The sequence below is a fragment of the Solanum tuberosum genome, unplaced genomic scaffold, assembly GCF_000226075.1.
Source record: "Solanum tuberosum cultivar DM 1-3 516 R44 unplaced genomic scaffold, SolTub_3.0 scf00051, whole genome shotgun sequence".
Lineage (NCBI taxonomy): Eukaryota > Viridiplantae > Streptophyta > Magnoliopsida > Solanales > Solanaceae > Solanum > Solanum tuberosum.
The window spans coordinates 1,804,641-1,811,604 of NW_006238978.1; the positions used below are offsets into that span (position 1 = coordinate 1,804,641).

At 28.8% G+C, this 6,964-nt stretch overlaps 2 pseudogenes; both read right to left on the reverse strand.

Annotated features, from left to right (window-relative positions):
• LOC102586904 (adenylate isopentenyltransferase 5, chloroplastic-like) overlaps window positions 1-1,412 on the reverse strand; it is a 5,578-nt pseudogene extending 4,166 nt beyond the window's left edge.
• Window positions 1,413-3,070: 1,658 nt separating this feature from the next.
• Window positions 3,071-6,154, reverse strand: LOC107057726 (adenylate isopentenyltransferase 5, chloroplastic-like; annotated as a pseudogene).
• Between the last annotated feature and the right edge of the window lie 810 nt (window positions 6,155-6,964).

Below are 6,964 nucleotides of genomic sequence, written 5' to 3' on the forward strand. Positions count from 1 at the left end.
AAATTTGGAGTTAAGAATTTTATTCTTTAAAATTCTTTAAGTTTAGAATATTCCCAAACATTTATAGTCATTTATTTTTTCACTCTATTACTTTGACATTAAGAATGATCTCATGTAATTGTGTAAGTAGGTATTTATATTAATATATATTAAATATCGAAGACTTGGACTTGGATCGCACCTTAAAATAAATATTTTTTTTATATAGCTTAAATATTTGCTCTATAAATAAAAATGTTTTTAAATGAAAGAATAGTGTATATATATCTGTAGTTCGATACAAACTGTACAAAATAGGTGAAAAATTAAAGTGACCAAGAAACAAAATTACACAAGATAGAAATAATGATAGTTTATGTACACTCAATAATAATATTGTAATCATCTTTTTGAGAAATCCTTTTCACAATATATAGGCATGGTTGCAAAACAGTATTCCTCCATGCTTCATCAACAACTTCTTTTCTATCTTCTTTGAAAAACGTCAGTAGCAATAATATGTTGCACCGACCACATTTTTCTCATTTATTAATCGTTGAATCTTGTCAAGTTGGTAACAAATTATTATACGAGTATTACCCTTGATACTTGAAATTGAAGCTTGAAGAATCATCTTCTTTGATTCATCATCTTCGTCTATATTTTTTCTTCTATTAAATAGTTGTCCATTTTAGGTACACCAATGGACCATCGGATTCCTTTGGTGTAATCTGCATCTGGAATGAAAATTTGCCGCACCTCATCCACTAGCCCTGCATTCAACATAAATTTAAGAATTGTTTTATTTAGTCAGACATATATTTGAAAACCAAAAGTGTTATTAAGAAAACTATGTAAGAAAAGTTTTAGTTAGAGTCATTATTATGTTTTGATTTATATATAAAATAACTACAAAACCTACCTGGATTTGACCATTTCATCAACCCTCGTGTCAATTCTACGGTTCCAGACTGATTGCTCTACACCAATCCAAATAAAGAAACTGTCATACTTATATTTGAACATGAACATAGGGTCTTCCACAAGTTTTTCAATAGATGAATTTGACCCTCCAACAATAATTAGAACACATTGAGTCTTCGAAATATTTTCTATGTAGACAATGGACGTCAGAAAAAAATCTTCGGCCGTGAAGTCGGAATCTGGCTCAATTTCACCTATAAAATGGTGAAACAAAATAACTGTCAATTAATATTCACATTAAAATAAACGAATCAAAAAATATGTCTTTCTCGAATATGTATACCTAGAAAATAATGCTGTACACCTTGTTTCTCAGCGTGTGTGATCTTGTTGGTCACGATATCAAGTCCCTCATAGACTTGCATTTTCTCCGAGTTGATTATTTCTCCTCGAGAATGGGTGGGAAGGTTAATAGAGAGACGAGATTTTCCCGTACCTGTTACTCCCATTATGAACACCACTTTATACTTGTAGAACTTGTTGTTGTTGTTGATGAAAGTATTCATTTTAGCTACACATAAAATAAAATCATAACAATAATTAGTTTAAAATAGTAAATAATCTCATGAAAATCACTCATGCATACACACATACATTAAAAATCTTCTAGATATAAATTTAATAAGTAGAAACCTTGCTTAAGATGTAATAAACGATGTAAAAGAATATATTTTTTTCTTGATGGGGTTTATGAAAGAGATTGCACTGAGCATTTATAGTATAATGAATTTGTGGACTTATTAATTAGCATACCATATTCAGAAATACTGATGTCTTTTAGGATAAGATAAATGTCTTTTGAAAAATCTATACATATGTCGACTGGAATTTTGGTAATGACAAGTAAATAATTTTAGAATAAAGTTATCAAATGTATATTGTTTGGAGATCGCATATAACTGGGCATTTATAGTAAAATTGCGATTCTGAATTTACGAATTGGTATATACCAATTTTTTTTAAAAAAAATCATATCTTTTAGGATAAGAATAATTCTTGAAAAAAACCTATGGATACTTCAGCTTGAATTTGGGTGATTACACTTAAATAATTTTAGGGTGAAGTTTCTAGATGCACATTGTTATGAAGATCACAAACAAGATTGACGAAAATATGGATTTCAAAAGGCTTGTAAAAAGAACTCAATAAAATTTCTGAAAGAATACATTCAAGTGATAATGCGTCAATTCATACACTATTTAACAACACGTCATAAGTGCTATGTCTAATTCAATTAGAAGGGAAGGAACAATTATCAATAACTATTTCAGTTTCAATTAATTATAATTACTTGTGCAATATGTAACAATAGATAAATGTTTTATTGTATGAAGCTTCCATCATCGTGATTGAATTAGGTAGAATATATTTCCTTAAATGATCCTTACCGATAGATTGAAAACTTATTATTTTTCTCTTCTTTGTCTATTTATCAATTTTAAATTTGGAGTTAAAGAATTTTATTCTTTCTAATTCTTTAAGGTTAGAATCTTCCCAAACATTTCTAGTCATTTATTTTTTCACTCTATTACCTTGACAGTAAGAATGATCTCATGTAATCGTGTAAGTACGTATTTTTATTAATATATATTAAATATCAAAGACTTGGACTTGGATCTGACCTTAAAAGAAATATTTTTATATAGCTTAAATATTTTCTCTATAAATAACAATGTTTTTATAGGCAAGAATAGTATATATATCTGTAGTTCGATACAAACTGTAAAAAATAGGTCAAAAATTAAAGTGACCAAGAGACAAAATAACACAAGATAGAGATAATGATAGTTTTATGTACACTCAATTAATAATTATTGTAATCATCATTTTGGAGAAATCTTTTCACAATATCTAGGCATGGTTGCAAAATTGTATTCCTCCATGCTTCGTCAACAACCTCTTTTCTATCTTCTTTGAAAACGTCAGTAGCAATAATATGATGCACCGACCACATTTTCTCATTTAATAATCGTTGAGTCTTGTCAAGTTGGTTACAAATTAATATACGAGTAATACGCTTGTTACTTGAAATTGAAGCTTGAAGAATCATCTTCTTTGATTCATCATCTCCGTCTATATTTTTTTCTTCTCTTAAATAGATGTTCATTTAAGGGACACCAATGGACCGTCGGATTCCTTTGGTGTAATCTGCATCTTCAATGAAAATTTTCCGCACCTCATCCACCAGCGCTGCAAGCAACCTAAATTTAAGAATAATTTTATTTAGTTGAACATATATTTATAAACCAAAAGTGTTATAAAGAAAACTATATAAGAAGAGTTTTAGTTAGAGTCATTATTATGTTTTTATGCATATATCAAATAACTACAAAAATTACCTGTATTGACCATTTCATCAACCCTCGTGTCAAGCCTACGGTTCAAGACTAAATGCTCTACATCAATCCAAATAAAGCAACTGTCATACTTATATTCGAACATGAACATAGGCTCTTCCACAAGTTTTTCAATATCGTAATTTGACCCACCAACAATAATTGGAACACATTGAGTCTTCAAAATATTTGCTATGTAGACAATGAACATCAGACAGAAATCTTCGGCCGTGAAGTCGGAATCTGGCTCAATTTCACCTAAAAATGGTTAAACAAAATAACTGTCAATTAATATGCACATTAAAATAAACTAATCACAAAAAATGTCTTTTTCGAATATATATACCTAGCAAATAGTGACTTACACCTTGTTTCTCAGCGTTTCTGATCTTGTTGGTCTGAATATCAAGTTCTTTATAGACTTTTATTTTGTCCGAGTTGATTATTTCTCCTCGAAAATGGGTGGCAAGGTCAATAGAGAGACGACTATTTTCCCGTTCCTATTGCTCCCATTATGAACACCACTTTCTTCTTGTTGAACTTGTTGTTGTTGTTGATGAAAGTATTCATTTTAGCTACACATAAAATAAAATCATAACAATAATTAGTTTAAAATAGTAAATAATCTCATGAAAACCACTCATGCATACACTCATACATTAAAAATCTTATAAATATAAATTTAATAAGTAGAAACCTTGCTTGAGATGTAATAAACGATGTAAAAGAATAGAGTTTTTCTTGATGGGGCTTATGAAAGAGATTTCACTGAGCATTTATAGTAAAATCTATTTGTGGACTTATTAATTAGCAAACCATATTCAGAAATACTGATATCTTTTAGGATCAGATCAGTGACTTTTGAAAAATCTATACATATGTCAAATGGAATTTTGGTAATGACAAGTAAATAATTTTAGGATAAAGTTATCAAATGTACATTCTTTGGAGATCGCATATAACTGGGCATTTATAGTAAAAATGCGATTATGAATTTATGAATTGGTATATACCAAATTTTAAAAATAAATCATATCTTTTAGGATAAGAATAATTCTTGAAAAAAACCTACGGATACTTCAACTTAAATTTGGGTGATTAGGCTTAAATAATTTTAGGGTGACGTTTATAGATGCACATTGTTATGAAGATCACATACAAGATTGACGAAAATATGGATTTCAAAAGGCTTGTAAAAAGAACTCAATAATATTTTTTGAAGGAATACATTCAAGTGATAATGCGTCAATTTCACACACTATTTAACAACACGTCATAAGTGCTAAGTCTAATTCAATTAGAAGGGAAGGAACAATTATCAATAACTATTTCAATTACAATTATTTATAATTACTTGTGCAGCAGGTAATAATAGATATATGTTTTACTGAAAGAAGCTTCCATCATCGTGATTGAATTAGGAAGAATATATTTCCTTAAATTATCCTTACCGATAGCTTGCAAATTTATTATTTCTCTCTTCTTTGTCTATGTAACAATTTTAAATTTGGAGTTAAGAATTTTATTCTTTCAAATTCTTTAAGGTTAGAATCATCCCAAACATTTATAGTCATTTATTTTTTCACTCTATTACCTTGACATTAAGAATGATCTCATGTAATTGTGTAAGTATGTATTTATATTAATATATATTAAATATCAAAGACTTGGACTTGGAATTGGGGCATGGGCTTGGATCGGACCTTAAAATAAAATATTTTTATAAAGCTTAAATATTTTCTCTATAAATAACAATGTTTTAACGGGCAAGAATAGTATATTTATCTATAGTTCGATACTAATTGTACAGTCAATAATAATATTGTAATCATCATTTTTGAAAAATCTTTTCACAATATCTAGGCATTGTTGCAAAACAGTATTCCTCCATGCTTCGTCAACAACTTCTTTTCTATCTTCTTTGAAAACGTCAGTAGTAATAATTTGATGCACTGACTACATTTTCTCATTTATTAATCTTTGATTCTTGTCAAGTTGGTTACAAATTAATATACGAGTATTACTCTTGATACTTGAAATTGAAGCTTGAAGAATCATCTTCTTTGATTCATCATCTCCGTTTATATTTTTTTCTTCTCTTAAATAGCTGGCCATTTCAGGGACTCCAATCGACCGTCAGATTTCATTGGTGTAATCTGCTTTTGGAATCAAAATTTTCCGCACCTCATCCACTAGCCTTGCATGCAACATAAATTTAATAATAGTTTTATTTAGTTGAACATATATTTAAAAACAAAACTGTTTTTAAGAAAACTATAAAAGAAAAGTTTTAGTTAGAGTCATTATTATATTTTGATTCATATATAAAATAACTACAAAAACTACCTGCATTGACCATTTCATCAACCATCATGTCAACTCTACCGTTCAAGACTGATTGCTCTACAACAATCCAAATAAAGCAACTATCATTCTTATATTTGAACATGAACACAGGGTCTTCCACAAGTATTTAAATATACGAATTTGACCCTCCAACAATAATTGGAATACATTGAGTCTTCAAAATATTTTCTATGTAGACAATGGACTTCAGACAGAAATCTTCGGCCGTGAAGTCGGAAACTTGCTCAATTTCACCTAAAAAATTGTGAAACAAAATAGCTGTCAATTAATATTCACATTAAAGTAAACTAATTAAAAAAATATCTTTTTCAAATATGTTTACCTAGCAAATAGAGCCGTACTCCTAGTTTCTCAGCCTGTGTGATCTTGTTGGTCATGATATCAAGTCCCTTATAGACTTGCATTTTGTTCGAGGTTATTATTTCTCCTCGAAAATGGGTGGCTAGGTCAACAAGGAGACGGGATTTTCCCGTTCCTGTTGCTCCCATTATGAACACCACTTTTTTCTTGTTAAACTTGTTGTTGTTGATGAAAGTATTCATTTTAGATACACATAAAATAAAATCATAACAATAATTATTTTAAAATAGTATATAATCTCATGAAAACCACTCATGCATACACTCATACATTAAAAATCTTATAAATATAAAGTTAATATGTAGAAACCTTGCTTGAGATTTAATAAACTATGTAAAAGAATAAATTATTCTTGATGGGGGTTATGAAAGAGATTGCACTGGGCATTTATAGTAAAATGTATTTGTGGACTTATTAATTGGCATACCATATTCAGAAATACTAATATCTTTTATAGGATAAGATCAATGGCTTTTGAAAAATCTATACATATGTCAACTGGAATTTTGGTAATGACGAGTAAATAATTTTAGGATAAAATTATCAAATGTACATTGTTTGGAGATCGCATATAACTTGGCATTTATAGTAAAAATGTGATTATGAACTTATGAATTGGTATATACCAAATTTAAAAATAATCATATCTTTTAGGATATTAATAATTCTTGAAAAAAACCTATAGATACGTGAGGTTGAATTTGGGCGATTAGGCTTAGATAATTTTAGGATGAAGTTTCTAGATGCACATTGTTATGAAGATCACATACAAAATTGATGAAAATATGGATTTCAAAAGTCTTGTAAAAAGAACTCAATTATATTTCTGAAGGAATACATTCAAGTGATAATGCATCAATTCATACTCTATTTAACAACACGTCATAAGTGCTAAGTCTAATTCAGTTAGAAGGGTAGGAACAATTATCAATAACTAT